Source organism: Mus pahari, chromosome 2 (genome assembly GCF_900095145.1).
Source record: "Mus pahari chromosome 2, PAHARI_EIJ_v1.1, whole genome shotgun sequence".
NCBI classification, from domain to species: domain Eukaryota; kingdom Metazoa; phylum Chordata; class Mammalia; order Rodentia; family Muridae; genus Mus; species Mus pahari.
Genome location: NC_034591.1, coordinates 51,230,530 through 51,246,602, shown reverse-complemented (window position 1 = coordinate 51,246,602; position 16,073 = coordinate 51,230,530). Strand labels below are relative to the sequence as shown.

Below are 16,073 nucleotides of genomic sequence, written 5' to 3'. Positions count from 1 at the left end.
CAACAGACTGGGAAAAGATATCTTCAATGTTCATAGGACAGCTCCAAATATGGGGCTATAAATTCATATCAAAAGAGGATTTATTAAGAAGATAAACTATGCATATATACATATATCACTGTATGCCATAAACACAATTTTTACTTGTCAATTCTAAAACAATTTAAATGTAAGAAACTCCTTCAATGCACTAGTGACAGGCAATGCAAATAACCCTGTGTTCAGAGCGCAGCCATGACACAGCACTGCCACCTGTCTTCCTGTCTCTTCTGTGTCATTCTGAGGTGAAACCCAGGGGATACCTCTTCTGTGAAGTGCCTCCCGGCCCACCCCCTCACCTAGAATGTGTGTCAAGCACTGCCCTCCATTCTGGAGAGAGAGTGGCCCAGGGTGCCTGCTTCTCCCTGTTGGAGGGGTAGATATGGACAGAAGACTTCCTAACTAAAGCAACATTATCTAAGTCTCAGCACTGAGCACTGTGTAAATAATTTATAAACAAAGGGGACTGGGAGTGGAGGGTGTGTGGCCACTACAGAGTAGGTAGCCGGGGACAGCTTTGCAGAGCAAATGGTATAAAGATTCACGGTAAAACGCCAAGGCTTTGCTGTTCGTGCATGACTCAAATTCAGGTTAAAACCCTAATCTCAGCCTAGCCAGACTTGACTAAATAAGGTCACAAAGATGAGCCCCGGTCTAGTATGACCAGTGCTCTTATGGAAGAAGACATGGAAACCTCATGCCCTCTCTCCCCAGCCCCCTTCACCCTTTCTCCTCTCTGTTCTTCTCCCTTCTCTCTTCTTCCTCCTCTGTTTACATGTCTTCCTCCTCTTCCTCCTCCTCCTCCTCTTGCTCTTCCTCTCTCCCCTCTCTCCCTTCTCCCGTCCTCTCCTCCCCACACTAGGTTGAGAACACACTAAGAAGGTGGCCATGTAGATGTTTAGAAGACCTCAAAGGCACCTTAGTCTTCTTAAGACGTTTCTCCATCTCTACTGAGAAAACCAAGGTCTGTTATGTCGCTCTCCATCTCTGGGAGCTGCTTCAGTGCTCCTAGCTAACCAAACGGGCTGGGGAGTGAACTAAGCTCAATCAACAAGAGCAGGTAGTTATGTCAGAGGCCCCCAGAGGTCACTGCAGTCACAGGTCTCACTCTGGCAAGTCATGGTTGGACTCCCTCTCCTCTTCACTTTGCAGTTATGAGGCTGAGGTGAGACATGGGTCAGCTCAGAGGACTAGGATGCCAACCCAGCAACAAGCCCTGAACTAAACTCTGCTCACAGGTGTCTGAATGATAAGGCTGGAACAAATCGCCTGGGAGCTGAAGCAGGATCTGAGGACTTTACCCTGGACTCCCGTGAGGCCGGGGTCACATCTGGCTAGCCAGGATCTCCCATTGCCTGAGAAGTGTCTGCCAGCAGAACAGACATCAGGTCCAGATTTGCTTCTCAAGTGGCACAGGGCCAGAAGGCTCAAGGAGACACAAAGCAGCCATCAAGCAATCAAAATGAATGGGAGGGAACCAGAGCCACTCAGAGCCTCACACTGGCTATTTATTTCATTGTTAGAAAAATCAAGAGATAGAGGAGCAAGAGCTGGGCAGGACTCAAGTCTAGAGGGTCTGGCCTTTTTGGACTACTACCAAACACTCAGACCTCCCTCCCCCCCAAAAAAAAAAAACAATCTGGCATGGAACAGCATGGAGTGTGAGGGCTCTCACCCAGGCAGAAGTCCAACTTAACCTGACTCCAACACCCAGACCTGTGCTGGAGGTACAACTAGCCCAAAAAAAGCTCATGAATAAGAAATGGGCTGGGAAGAAAAGGGTCCGCCATGACTGTCCCTGGGGCTGATGAACGCTACTCTAGCCCCAGCTCCCTTACCACTGCTGGGAGCAACTGAGAAACATGGAATCCCAGGTCTTGCCCAGCCCCACCAAATTAGAATTTGTATTTTGTTAAGAGTTCCTGGGCTGGTGAGATGGCTCAGCGAGTAAGAGCACCCGACTGTTCTTCCAAAGGTGCAGAGTTCAAATCCCAGCAACCACATGGTGGCTCACAACCATCTCTTAACATCTCTTCTGGAGTGTCTGAAGACAGCTACAGTGTACTTACATATAATAAATAAAAAAATCCCGGCTTGGCAGACAGCATGTTTGCAACTGTGCTGGGCTCCCTGCTGCGGACCTTCCGGCAGGCAGTTCCTCCATCAGTGTCAGGTCAAGTTCGAAGTTACTATGTAGACTGGAGAACGTTGCGTGATTTGAAGAGACGAAAAATGGCTTATGAATATGCAGATGAGAGACTTTGGATCAATTCGCTCAGAAAGAATACCATTTTGCCAAAGGATCTTCAGGAAATGGCTGGTGATGAAATTGCTGCTCTTCCACGGGATAGCTGTCCTGTTAGAATCAGAAATCGGTGTGTTATGACATCTCACCCACGTGGTGTTAAGCGACGCTGGACACTTAGTTGCATTGTCTTCCACCACTTAGCTGACCATGGGCTACATTCTGGAGTCCAGCAAGCAATATGGTAAAACCATTTCAGAACCTGCCCAGCTGGAAGCCAATCCTGGCAGGAGACTTAAGACCAAACCCTAGATCTTATAAGGGTCTAGTATGTTTAGTCTACTTAACCCTGAGTTAAATTACTTTTAGATTTTAAATAAAGAAATGTGGCTATTTATCATTGAATTGTCTTTTAACTTTAAAGCATATTACTCTCACACATGTGTAAGAGTGGAATAAAAATATTTTCTGTGAAAAAAAAAATCTTTAAAAAAAAAAAAAGAGAGAGTTCCTGATCATCCTAGTGAGACTGAGCAGCTCTGTCCTCTGGCTTGCCAATTACCTGGGGTGTGGGTGGGAGTCTGGAACATTTCGGGATAAGAATGGAACCAATGAGAGGGGGGGAGATAAGGAAGAGAGTAATTCAGGGGGAGAGACAATTATGAGCGAGGTACAATGGCATGCATGTGGGGAGTGTTATTATGAAGCCCACTATTTCATATGCTAACTAAAATCATTAATTTCAAAAATGAGTTAAACAAATAGGCATGGTAACATATGCCTGTGATCCCAGCACTTAGCACTTAGAATGTGAAGGCAGGATGGTGCCAGACTCAAGATCATCTGTGTCTGGGGTTAGCCTGGAACTACACCTGACCGCATCTCAAACAAAGGGCTTTAAAATAACGATGTTAATACCATTTGTATTTTGTCTCTCTAAGACATTATCATATTATTATCTCATCTGAACTTCCAAGAAACCTAAAATAGTTGTAGCAGAGAGTGACCTAGAGAACACAATCAAAACTCGAGGTGTGCAAAGGCTTTGGGGTCAGGGTGGACTTGTGAAGCCACTGTCAAGAAATCCTGATTCTGAAATGTCTGGGGTGACTGTGGAATAGCAGCCTTCACTTCATGCATCTGCCCTACCCTCATCTGTAATTGCAAAGTGTGGCCTGATGACAGCCAATCAATCATCAATCGGCTGCACAGGTGTCTCTACAGCCACCTAGAAAGAAAGTCTTGCTCAATGGAGTTCTATCTTAAATCTCAGGAATTTGAGATTACAGAAGAAAAGTTCTGGGGTACATAAATAAACACAGTCACTTTGGGAGCAATATAGAAAATGTCTATTTGAATTTTAAAATGCATCTAATTTATTGCTCAATAATATTCTCCTTGACATTTTATATCACAAAAATTATCCAATTTTTTTGAAGCATTGCCTATAAACAAAACTTTGGAATTTGGAAATAACTTAAACACCCAAAGAAAAATGTAATTTGTGGCACAATAGAATACTAACTAGCAGTCTGAAACAATAAATTAGGAATACATGGATTAGTGTGGCTAGGTTTGAACCGTACATAAAAATACAGGTTCCAGAATCATTCATCAAGAATGTTAATATTCAATATGGAGTTTGCATTTTTAGCAGTGTGGTGATTCCTAAACCTAGTTAGCCATACCACTGGCAAAGAAACAAAAAATTCTAGATAAGGTATTTTTCAAAAGTGCCCAAGTTCAGCAACGAGCTGAGAGGTACAGGTAGAAAATGACCGACTGGAAGTGAAGGCTGAAGCCCAGAGTTTCAAAGAGCATGGAGCCTTGTGTCATGAACCTGCTTCTGTCAGTGTACATTCGCCTAACCTTGTGGCTGTGACCTTCCATGTTCACAGCTTCACAGGGAGGACGAGATGTCACAAACAAAGCTGAGGGCTGTCGTTCGCTAACTAAGTCGTTCCTGGACGTGACATGCTCTTCCTGGCTCTCATTCCACTCCATTGATGCTTGTGTCTCACTTTTCATCAAAAAATGAGCTACTGCACTGGATTCACAGTCAGCTTCAAAGCTAGCGATCACAATTCCTGCAACAATGTCCCTTTATTTCCAGTTATTTTAGATACTTAGATTCTGTGTTTTCCTACAAATCTTAGAATTAGCACAGCATTTTCTACAAGGGGGGGGGGGACTTAGAAATTTCGTTAGTGATTAAATCTGTTGATTATGTATCAATTAAAGGGCAAATGCCATTTGAACAACACTGAAACGTGATATGTATCTTGAAATGATGGTTTCTATTAGGTATTGAGAGATAACCAGTCACACAGAAGGCAAAAGGATCACAACAGAAACCCAGAGACAAACTGAAACAGACCCATAGCGTTACAAGAAGAAAGACATAGACCGTTTGGGTTTGGGGATTTCTTTTATCAAGAAAGGTGAACTAGTTTTCATACAAATTACTTCTCTTACTGCTGTAATACCTGACAAAAGCAACTCGCAGAAGGAAGGGATTATCTGAGTTCATAACTTGAGTCAACCTACCATTGTAGGTAAGGCTCGGTAACAGGAGCTGGAGGAACTCTGCATCTGCAGTTAGAAATAGTAAAGGTGAGTGCTGGTACGCAGCCATCTGCAGTTAGAAANCATCTGCAGTTAGAAATAGTAAAGGTGAGTGCTGGTACGCAGCCATCTGCAGTTAGAAAATAGTAAAGGTGAGTGCTGGTACACAGCCATCTGAAGTTAGAAATAGTAAAGGTGAGTGCTGGTACACAGCTTACTTTCTCCTTTTGATTCGGTCCAAGACTCCAGCCTAGGGGATGGTGCCGCCACATTCAGGATGAGTCTTCCTACCTCAGCCCAATCCAAAAATGTCTTCACAGATGTGCCCAGATCCTTGTATCCTATGCAACTCTAGATCCTGTGAAGAAGACAAATGATATTAACCATCACATTCAACTTGAATGCAATCAATGTCCTTCTTGATAACCATAGAAACAAAGCCCATGTCTTATCTTACCATCCTCTGACTTCCTGTCTTTAGTCTGCTGGCATTTCACCTCAGAGTAGTCACAATTATGAAACTTCATATGAGATTAAAAAGAAGCAAAAAAAAGTTATAGAGAAATTCTGTCTGTCCACAGAAGCAGAACACTGGTTATTGTAGAGGAATGCTCAGCGCTTTTCCAATTTTATTTCCCTTCTGAGAATGTCCTTAAAAGGAACCTAATTTTAGAACTGTGAGAATGAAGCAGGTAGTTATACAAGCAATGTGTGTGTTTGTGGCCAGAGGTCCCAAGAAAAGAGCTCCTTGGTCAGAGTACAGGATAAACACACATCATTTTTCCATTACTTTTTCTCTTATGATGTCCCAAGAATGATCTTTATCCCTTGAAACTACATGGTGGTTCTGTAAGACATTATGAGTTTCCAAAGAATAGGAGAGGAGGCCTCTGGGAGACGGTCTTGGTTAGGGTTTTACTGCTGTGAACAGACACCATGACCAATGCAAGACTTATAAAGGACATTTAACTGGGGCTGGCTTGCAGGTTCAGAGGTTCAGTCCATTATCATTAAGGCAGGAACATGGCAGCATCTAAGCAGGCATGGTACAGTAGGAGCTGAGAGTTCTACATCTTCATGTGAAGGCTGCTAGCAGAACACTGACTTCCAGGCAGCTAGGATGAGGGTCTTAAAGCCCACGATCACAGTAATGCACCTACTCCAACAGGGCCACACCTTCAAATAGTGCCACTCCCTAGGCCAAGTATATTCAAGTCATGACAGAGACTGATAGTCTTGTTGATCCAAGAGAAGAAAAGAGTGGAAAGAAGATAACTCTTATGCTTCCTGAGCTGCACATGTGAGAGGCAGGTGCAGACCTAAGTGGCAATTGAAGACCTAAGAAGACCTGGCATTAAAACAACCAGCTACAAAAACTGAGATGAAACTTATATTCTGAGTCTGACTGAACTGTTCATCACCTACTTTAACAAAAATCAACATTCATGTCATTTTTTAGTGGGAGTCATAAGCTCATAATGCACCTTCCAAAGTGTTTGAGAAAAAATCCAAAAGTACTCAGCACTCAGGGAACTATAAACACGAAGCCAACACTAGATAATGAGCAGGCGCTAAGATCAAAGGGACAGATACTAGACTTAACAGACTAACTTTAAAGCAGTTGTTATAACTGTGCTTTAAGATGTTGGGATGGTTCCTTCTGGATTTAAAAACAAAAATATTTTAAATCCTAGAAAAGACAAAAGATTACATAAAAGGAACAAATGTAAATTTCATAACCAAAAATTGCAATGTCTGAAATAAAACACACTTAGACTGGCTCAGTAGGATAATGGAGATGGCAGAGGAAAGGATCAGTGAACTTGGAGACAGATCAATATAATCACCCAATCTGAGTAACAGATAGATCAAAAGAAAAAAGGGCTTCAAGGACCCATAGAAGAAATCAAAGGTTGCACCATTCATGTCTTTAGAGTCTCAGAAGGGAAGAAAGAGGTTGTACAGAACAAAATAATTGCACAGACTATAACTGAATTTTTTCCAGGTTTGATGAAAGACATAATTTTATAACTCAGGGAATTCAGCAAATCTAAAATAGGAGAAACTCAAAGAAAGACCCACCTAGATATATAATCAAACAGCCAAAAGATAAAGATATAGACAAACTCTAGATATCACCCAAAGGGGAAGAAATAGCATCAGGGAACCAAACTTCAGAATGTGAATTTCTCACTAGAAGCATGGAGGCCAGGAGACTGTGAGTGGGATCTTTAAAGTGCTGAAACAAAAGAGCTGCTGGCAGAATTGTGTATTCAGAAAAGACACTCAGGGGATTACAGTGAAATGAAGGCGTGCTCAGATGAAGGGAAATGAGGAGAATCTCTCATCAGCAGATCTGTTTTAACAGAAGGGCTGCAAGGTGAAGGGCAAGAACAGCATAGAGATACAGAAAACATCAAGAAAAGAGCCTCAGTGGCCTAAAAACCAGAGAACATAATGAGCTTGTGGGGTTTTTATCCTTGTACGTTCTTTAATTTTGTTAAAAAGCAGTATTATATTACCGGATGGAGTTTTCACTACAGGTGGGCGCAGCACATGCCAAGATAGACATAACATGCATAATAGCTATTACAAAATAGGCAAGGAGTTTATACTGTTTCCACATTTCATTTGATGTGGTAAATTCTTAATTCTAGTTAAATTTTTAAAGTTTGTTTGTGTGCATAAAACTCCTAGAGTAGCCACTGAAAGCAGTACAAAGAAATATAAATCAAAAGTCAATATATAAACCAAAGGGGGACAGTAAATAAATACCCCAATAATTCTTTTAAAAGTAGGAAAGAAAAAAAATGAAAAACAAAAAGAAATGTTAGAGTCCACTGTAACAATGATGCATTAAATGCAAATGGTATAAATACACAAATTAAACAGCAGAAATGAACAGAATGGCTAATAAAAACAAGTTCAAACTAACATGATTCCTATTAAGAAACCAGTTTTTAAAACTAATTACAGGATATTTCAGAAGTGGAAGCTACACCATGGAAGCATTAATGAAAAGACAGTGGGGGCTGGTGAGAGGGCTCACTGGGTAAAAGCACTTGCCATCAAAACTGACAACCTACAACTCACATGGTGAAAGAAGGGAACCAGCTACTGCAAGTTGTCCTCTGACCTCCACATAAGCACCATGGCACATGTCTGCACACATACTACACAAGAAAGACAGACAGACAGAGAGGAAGGGAGAGAGGGACGGGACGAGTCGGGGGGAGGGAGAACACTAAGTTGGATTGTCTGCTTTTTAAAAAAGGAAACATCACCCTGCATAATGAATGGGGTTTATAATTCTTAAATGAGAGTAGATAATCCCAAAGAGTCTAGAGAAATGAGAATGGATGTATGAGAGCCAAGGGAGCCTTCAGATGATGTCAGAAACAGGATAAAGTCTGATTGTCAATGAAGTAATAAATTGAGGGCAGAGTAGCAGAGCAGGAGACAGTGAGTCCTGATGCAGTCATCTTCATCATCTCTGATGCCCAAAAGATTGCATGGTGGCTGTGTCACTTAGAGCAGAAAGTAGAATGAGGAGCTGACATGCAAAGATAATATGAGTTAACCATGTACAACAAAATGCTATGGGGTATGAGCTATGGGCTGTTTCCTGGGAAACTCTGCACCTGGCTCTCCTTGTACCCAGTGGTCTGTATGCCAATTGTAGTATTTTATATAGTACATGACCTGAGACATTAGCAGAATCCTAAGGTTTAGTGCTGGTCAAAAGTGAAATCTGTATTAGAAAACATGACTCCATTGCTGCTTCACTGGGACACAGAAAATGGCATTTAGAAACTAAATAAAAGATTCTCATGGAACAGAGTCAATGGTTTGCATGAACGCCCAATTTTGTTATGCTTTTCTGACATAGGAGCCAAGGGGAGAGGACCTAGCACCATGGACAGGGCCCATCGTGAGTCAACACAAAACCTTTTGAAAAATGAGTACTTGGCAAATTCTTTCTCTATACCAAACTATGGGTTATACAAGTGACATCACTCAGAGTCCTCGCCCTTGAGGACATCCTGGCCAAGTGTAAAACACAGGTAATTGAGTACAAAGGCCAGCATAAGGCTAGAACTATGTAGTGTAAATGCTGTTGAACTGTCCAAATGCACAATGAGACCATCAGGTTGACCTAACAAAGATTTCAAGCAGGACTCAGTGAGTATGAGAGTAGATGCTATGGGGTAACACTTCAGTGAGAGGCCAAGGGAGAAGCTTCCATAGCTCACACTCCCCAAGGGCCAGAGGGAAGACACAAAGTAGAACTGAGAGCCACTGGCACGATGTCATAACCAAAAGGAATAAAGGTGAGGGCAGTGGGATGACTCCTATGTTGCTGGATTGCTTTGCCTACTAGTTCCCACAAACCAAGGCAAAGAGTGCAGGAAAATCGAAGTAATGTGAAAGAAAGGCAGTAAGATGCTTTCAGATAGTTAGTATCTAAGGTGCTCTGATGGTTAGCCCACTCTGACAGCCCGATGAGATATAAAATCACTTCAAACTCGGGTACGCCCATAGGAGGTTATCTTCTTGATTATGCTTCCTCAGATGGGAAGACTTCACTGCAGCTGGCACCATGCCCTGGATAGGACTCTGGACCTTACTATAAACAAGCATTCAGTGTGCTTCTTTAAGTTCCTGGCATCTTGATTTTCCCACCATGATGGACCGTTCCCTCAAACTGGGAACCAAACTAGCCTTTCTCTCTTAAATTCCTTTTGTTAGAGTATAGTATTTTATGATGGCAACGGGAAAAGTAATTAAGGCAGGCAACTATGCGACACAGGGGTGGCAAACACCACAAGCCATCAGAAGGGTGGTCTTAGGTTCAAGGTGGGAATGAGAAAAGACAGAGAAGAAGCTGTGCTCTCACTTGATGAGGCTGGCTTAAGGGAGAAGGAGGAAATCTCAGAGCGGGCCAAGAGCCCTCACTGAGGGATACTCTGGAACGTGCTTGGTCAGTGGTATCTATCAGTGTGCCAGCTCTCAGTCAAAATGGTCAGAGAGCTGGGACAGAGAGGCCCAAGGCTTTCAGAACACTGGACTATAAAACCTGCTCATTGGTGCCCATAAAGACAGAAGATGCAAAAATCTCAACCCTCCAGCACAGGAGGATTTTGTGAACATAAATTGACTCTTTCACAAAGCGAGAATGGTCAATACACGATGAATAGGGGTGATCCCGGGAGACACAACCCCAGAAGATCCCAACTGTCTACATTTGAGTACAAGACACAGGAGACTTCTTAAACACAAGAGAAATATCTCCTTCAATTTAGGATCAATACACACTTCCCCCTATGGGCTAAATTTCAGTATATTTTTATTTAAAAGGAAGAAAACTCAGCCCTGTAAGCTGTGATCCACCTTGGCAGGCGCTCTGGGCCTTCATAACCATGGACAACAAACCCCAAACCTCCTATATGTTGAGGTTTGGTCATTCTAGCCTAGGTGAGGTTATTTAGTAACATCACTGACAACCCTTAACAGCCTCTAAAGGGGTACATGAACTGAAGTGTTTCTATCAAACCATCTCCTCTTTGGAATCAGGGGAACCCTGCTTAAAGTCTTTAGGAAGCCATTTTTCTAGCACCTCTCTGGACCTCTTTTCCAAACAGCTCAATCAAGAGGGTCGTGAAATGGAAACAGGAAGAACAATGAGCATGAAATCCTCATTGGAAGACAGTCCTTATCAATAGCAAAAAAGCTCCTCCCATGTTCATCACTAACGATGGGTGTAGCCAGACTTTGCCTACTTGGTGGATTCTTTCTTCCACCCTTCTCCAAGCTTGTTCCTGTCCTTTCAACCACTAACATTCAATATGGGAGAAAAAAAAAGGATCGAAGGGAAAAAAGGTGATGTTATCTTTAGACTGCTTCCTGCTGATTAGAGTTCCTTGGGGCAAGTTTGATCTTCACCATTAGGGTAACTAATTTCTTATTTCTTCTTTATTCATGACTACTTAACAAACCGCAACCAACCAACAACCAACAACCCTGCCTCTCAGGGCCCTAGCATTTATACACACTCTCGAAAGTCCCAGAATTCCAAATGTCACACAATCACAAAAGCTGTCTGCAGCTGGCAAAATCACGCCCCTCCACAAGGCAAAAAAATCATTGTCAGCTGCTGTGGACAATCTGCAGCAGTCCCCATGTCCCACACCTGGGATTAAAGCACACACATATTCTTACCATAGCTCTGTGGTTTTCAAAGAAATCAAAAGTCCAAAATGGTCCCTACAGACGGGCCTTTCAGAAATCCCATCTACTGACATGAGACAGAACAGACATGTATGCTGGGCATAGGAAGACAAATATGCATAATAATATAACCTCACCTGCTGCATATTGGAAGGTGTGCTCCCAAGGAGTAATGCATAGAGATGATTCATTCACTTTAAAAAAAAAAAAAAGTGCCTATGGCAGATGACTGGCCAGGCAGGCATTGACATGGATGTGCTGTAGGCTTAAAATTTTATTTGCAAATTATGATATAATGGAAATGGACATCATACTTTGCATTTATATAGCAACCATTTCTCCAAGGACCTCAAAGGATTCTGTAGCCATTACCTGACTCATCCTTGTTACCGGCTTGTAAGATGAAGGAGAGGCCAGGATTACTCATCCCATCTCATTAAAGAGGAAGTAGGTGCCCTGAGGGGATTTACAAATGGGCCAAGGGCATAGTATGAATCATTTGTTTACTCTAAACCATGGGCAAGCTGAAATTTAGTCACAAATTGTCCTTAGACTTACCAATTCTGACCCATAGTCTTCTGAGATGGCAATGATTCCGGTGGTTAAATGCACAGTGCAGAGGGGAAACATTGATTTGACAAGCAGAGGGAGCAATTTCCAGGAGTTCATATGTCCTTCCCTGGGCTGCTGCTGCTGGCATCCTTCCACATGAGCATAGTGCTCTCACAGCAAAGAGGTGGAAATGCCCCTGCTAGTTCTGTAGTGGACACAGCTCAAATAACTGTCCATAATGAACGTTTCACATACATTGAGTCCATCTTACAATAGCTATGTCAACTTTACTTCCTTGTAGAAGTAAGGAGAGACCTGGAGACTTATCGATGGTCATGTGCCTGACGTGTGTAGGCTCAGGACTGAGTTGCTCGACTAATTTAAATACATTTATTTCTTCCATGCTTCCCACTAGAAATTCATATCCGCACAGTAAGGGCCCCAGTGATAGAGCGACTCGCCTAAACTGTGTCAAGTATGTCACAGGTAAGTTCTCTGGATTCGGTCACTCACCGTGCAGATATGCCTGAAAACACTATATTGTATGTGATACTACACATAATTTATCTATTAAGATAAAAACTAAGAAGCTGGAGCCAACTGGATCCCCTGCCACCCACTTACAGTCTTCCTTTGCCAGAAGAGTCCACGTGGCACAGACCCACCATCTATCCAATGTCATCACCAGGTTGCTTTAGCCTCCCTGGTATTAGAGTCCACCTGAAGGAGACTCTGACATGAGTTGGTGACAGGACCCCACCAGCAGGGCTGGGGAAGACTGTAAGCTGGAGGTGGATTGTTTGACCCAACATCACCAGTTAGCATCTGTGGTCCCACGATCCATCATCACTGGGCAGAAAGGGCAGAGAGCTCTCTCGCAGCAATAACACCTTCATGGGAGTTAGCAGAGAACAATGAAAGTGCATAAGCAGCAGGAACACATTCTCTGGAGCTTTTTTCCCAGTTTGGCGTTTGGTCACCACTACCTGGTAGCACATTTAGCAGGGAATAGAAACTGGGGTAGGAAAACAAGGGCCACACCTACAGGGGACTTCTTCCATTTTGCATGCTTTAGATGGGCATGTCACTTATTGCCACAGCTCTGAGGTGCAGGTATTAAGAACTCCCTCCTCCCCCCACCACCACCACTCCAATCTCCTGCTACAGGAGGCAAAGCCCAGGATGTAAAAAGCAAAGCTAGCATGGGGGTGGGAGGGGATGCCTTGCACAAGCCCCATGTCCCCTGGGGCTGGGACTGAGCTATAACTTCAGCCATGGACACAAGCACACCCATGTGCACTTTCACAGGAGCCCCAGATATAAGCCACACATGCAACCTTAAAGCTTCTGGGGGGTGACGCAAAATTATGAAAAAGAAAGATGTGACATAAATCATACTGACATTTTACTTAAGTCAATACACCCAATTGATTATCATTTCAACATATAATCTATATAAAAATAGATGTTTCACATCTGTTTTTTTTTCTTTATGCTTTTCATTATAAGTCTTTGGAAACTGATTGTACTTTCTATTTATGATACTTCTTCACTTAGACAAGTTGCAGCAGAAGTGTTCAGGAGTCACAGAAGGTGTGTGGCCATAGTGAATGGGCAGTGTGGATCAAGATGAATGTACAAAACTTGGAGAATGAGTCTAGAGACAACCACCTACCAGGATGACAGCACAGTGGTTAGACAGCAGAACCATGCCCTCTTAGTTGTGTGTCCATCTGCAGAGTCTGCCTGATGCACATCTATGGGCAGGTTCCTCAGCCTGAGCTAGCTGCCTTGGATGATGATGATGATGATGATGATGATGATGATGATGATGATGGTGATGATTGCAAATAAAGATGCCCAAATCTCCACAACAGCTATTTTTGCTAATCAAGGGCACCCAGGTGTCTGGCCTCTTTCACCTAGATGCCAAATGGAAGTTGAGGAGATTCAGGGAGGAAACACCCCAGTGGGTCAGGTGTCTCATCTCCAGGGAGGCTGACAGGAGAGATGGAGTCTCCAGTCCATCTCTGGGCATGTTTCTCATCCTCCCTCGAGTCAGGACCCAGGCACTGGAGTCTGCTGTTTCTTGTGGACGGTGGGTTCTGCTTGGTAACTGGAATTCTTTCTCCCCTGGACTTTGAACAGAAAGATGGCAGGGCTGCTCACCTTGAAAGAGGAGAACAAACCAAGGCTGTGCTGAGTCCCTGCCAGCTGTTTGTGAGAGTCGTGATCGATCACATCGGCAAGCTCCCTTCAGGTGCTCACCTGGAGGAAAGCTGCTCCCACTGATGTCCTGTTGGATCCTGAAGCCCAGGACCATGCATAAGGAAGTCCCAGAGACCCAACACTGAGCTATTAAGACAGAAAGCATCACTCTCAACCCCAAGCTGTCCTAACGTGCAGAAGCCTGGGCTATTGGTGGTGCCAGACAGTGGTGCCTCGTGCTTCTCTAACTGAACTGGACAACCATCCTCATGTCTCCCTGACATCGTACCTGAAGCACTTCAACACCTTGATCTGGCTGAGGACTGAATGCTTGTGTTCTTTTAACAACCATCTGTTGAAATCCCAACAGTGATGGGACTGGGAAGTGCACCTTGACAGGGTGATTGAGACTGTGCCCGATTGCAAGTGTGGGGCCCTCCTGCATGGGATCAATGCCCGTATCAGTCCCGAGATAGTTTGCTGCTGCTGGTTGCTCTCTGGCAAGTAAGGATTTGGGAAGTCTGCGGTCTGTTCATAAAGACCTCTGCCGTGCAGGCATCCCATGAGGCTTCCACCGTGTTGGCATCCTGGCCTCAACATCCAGTTTTAGAGCCTTGAGACATAAATTTCTGTGACTTAGAAGCCACCTAGCCTCTAAGAGACTGAGTAAGACCTTTACCTCAAGCCATGACTAAATGCCAAGCCCTTTCTTAATAGCTTTGTGGCTTGTCACAGAGTCTAGAGCACATCCCCCCATTTTAATATGAGCGGCTAATCGTGCACTGATAAAGTGAAGTTCCTTCCCAGACTGCTCTGCCCGGTTAGTGCCATCAGCTCACACCCATCACACCACACCACCCGCTCCCAAGTAAGACAGGGAGACAAGGCAAAGCGGGGATCGCTCTTCTTCCTGCAGAGGCCGACCAGCTTCACCCCAACTTGGGTGATTTCCCAGAGGATTCTACTGGCCCCTGAAGACCCTGGTCAAGGGTAGTGGACTGTGGGACACGCTACTTAGAAGCCAGCTAGGATCCCTGGTCCCACAGCCCTTAGTTAAGTGCACCTTCATACTGAGAGAAATCACCATCTGCTTAGCTTTCCCCCACAGCTCTGTCATTCATTCAGTGAAGACAGTTCTTGCCACCAAGGCCCAGAAATAGTCCCCAGGGGGGGCCACTCGAAGCTCTAGCTGCAAATGTGTTTATACAACATAGAACTCTCTTTCTTGCATAACTGACCTGACCTAGCAGCATGGGTCTTGAAGATATATGATCACCTGCTGAGTCTCTTGCATCCCTCCACCAAGTAGTGATAGTCAGGCGTACAGCACATGCCAGGCTCCCAACTGTCCTTCTCTGCCTACTGGTGCTGAGACCAGGGTTTCCTTGATAGTGCCTATGATAAGGACCTCACGAGGAAATGTGATTTGGGGGCAGGAGGGGGCAAGGCAGTAGGCACAGAAAGATCAAGCTTGGATGGAGTTGATTTTATCCGAAGGACTCAAGGGACCAGAGTTCCTAAACTGGAAAAAAAAAAAAAAAAAAAAAAAACAGTTGATCATCCAGTCCTCCTACCCACTTAGCAAGAGAAGACTGGGGCTCAGAGAAAATAACTAAATGATGTTATAACTAAAAACCATAGAGGTACTGAAATATGCCACAACCCCAGCATTAGGAGATTGAGGCAGGAGGATTGCTGAGAGGATGAGGTCAGCCTGGGTGTGGAGTGAGATTCTGTGTCAAAAAACAAGAAAGGGAAAGAGAACAGGGGTAGGAGGAGAAGGAGGGAAGAGAAAGGGGAGGGGGAAGATGGAAATTAAAGCAGTATAGTGTAAAGGCTTTGGATAAGACTAAACTTGGCAGAACCCTACCCTTTGCCTGCTCTAAAGACTTCTCCGTCACCTTTTAGCATCCATGTGTGTAGGAGGCCACGGCCCCTCCCCTGGGCTACCCGAAGCCGCACCTTAAAAGATGGCACCTGTTGGCTATGGAGTTTGTGGTAAACAGGTCCATATTTGGTGGTGATATGTTCCCGCTCTTCTGGTTGGCTGAGGCCAAGCGCCTGGTGAGGTGACGTGGCCTGCCACGATTGGAGTATGAGAGTATAAAAGGGCTTGGATCCCGAGTCTTGGGGGAGATGCAGAGGGAGATGATGAAGTTTGTTCAAGGTTCCTGAATAAACTGCTGTTAGAAGAACTAGTGGTTGCGTCTTTCTTGCTGGGCGAGAGCAGATGTGA

General features: G+C 44.1%; 1 long non-coding RNA gene and 1 pseudogene across 1 annotated transcript in view; one reads left to right on the top strand and one right to left on the bottom strand.

The window, feature by feature from the left end:
• The first annotated feature begins 2,145 nt into the window (after positions 1-2,145).
• Positions 2,146-2,532, top strand: LOC110317335 (annotated as a pseudogene).
• Positions 2,533-5,108: 2,576 nt separating this feature from the next.
• Positions 5,109-16,073, bottom strand: part of LOC110315866 — a 131,392-nt gene continuing 120,427 nt past the window's right edge. Inside the window, exon 3 of the long non-coding RNA XR_002380230.1 lies at positions 5,109-5,207. This is a non-coding gene — a long non-coding RNA (uncharacterized LOC110315866). The remainder of the gene's footprint in view (positions 5,208-16,073) is intronic.